Source organism: Hibiscus syriacus, unplaced genomic scaffold (genome assembly GCF_006381635.1).
Source record: "Hibiscus syriacus cultivar Baekdansim isolate YM2019G1 unplaced genomic scaffold, ASM638163v2 tig00111098_pilon, whole genome shotgun sequence".
Lineage (NCBI taxonomy): Eukaryota > Viridiplantae > Streptophyta > Magnoliopsida > Malvales > Malvaceae > Hibiscus > Hibiscus syriacus.
The window spans coordinates 418,113-419,253 of NW_024062983.1; the positions used below are offsets into that span (position 1 = coordinate 418,113).

At 35.2% G+C, this 1,141-nt stretch overlaps 1 pseudogene; it reads left to right on the top strand.

Annotated features, from left to right (window-relative positions):
* Window positions 1-1,141, top strand: LOC120153034 (annotated as a pseudogene).

The following is a 1,141-nucleotide window of genomic DNA, read 5'->3' on the forward strand; positions in this document are numbered from 1 at the left end:
ATGGTAAAGAAGACTGTTTTGAAAGTTGATATCTCATGCCATAAATGCAGGAAGAAGCTTCTTGAGGCTATCTCTGGACTACAAGGTAAAAACACTAAACGAGGTTCCATATTCCATTCTCTTTGTATTTAAGAACATAAGCATAACTTAATCTTAACGATGTACAGGAGTAGACAAGGTAGAGGTGGATGGTGGTAAGGGAACTATATCAGTAACCGTCGATGCCGACCCGTACGAAATTATTGTTCGAACGAGAAAAGTAGGGACATGTAGAGCTGGTGAGCGTAGGGCCTTCTTCACAACCTCCAAAGGAACCCTACAAGCCTGAAGAGAAGAAGGCTGAACCCAAGAAAGCTGATAAGAAGACCGACCCTTTGATAATGCCCCACTTCCACAATCCCTTAACTTGTCCCGTCTGTCAGCAAATGCATGTCAATTATTTAGTGTACTGGGCTTACCCAAACTTTTTTTTTTTAAGAATATCGTAATTTTTAAGGTGATAAGTTCCCTTATATATTATTTTTAAATGGTCATCGAGTAGTAAGTCCTACGTGGTTTATTATTTTATTGTCATTAAAATGACTCATCACACCGAAGTGACGAGTCTATTAAAAAATATTTTTTTAAAAAATTAAAAAGAAAAAGAAAATTTTATAAATTCAAAAAGAAAAAAATTCGGAAGAACTCGTCACATCGAGGTGATGAATTCATTCGAATTTAAAAATACTAGATGTTGTTTAGCATGCAGACTGGGCAAAGATCAGCAACAGTCACTTGGAACTCGTCATCTCGAGATAACGAGTTAGGCTGGGGAAAATTTAAAAAAATAAAATAAAAATGAATTTATTTATATTTTACAAAATATAAAGTGAAAAAATAATTACAAGAAATAAATTTTTATATGAAAATTAAAAAGAATATATCTATATTTTCTAAGTTCTTGACAATGTCACGGAATGGTCGAATGAAAATGCTATAGGGCTTGTCAAGTACCTGGGGTCGAAGGCCTTCGTCGTCGTCGTCTTGTCGAGGAGGTGTACTCAACATATTCTGCGATCCACCTTCGAAATACGGTGATGGATTTATGATATTTGATGCCATCATTATCGTAACTGATTCGACTTGGCTTTATGACATTTGA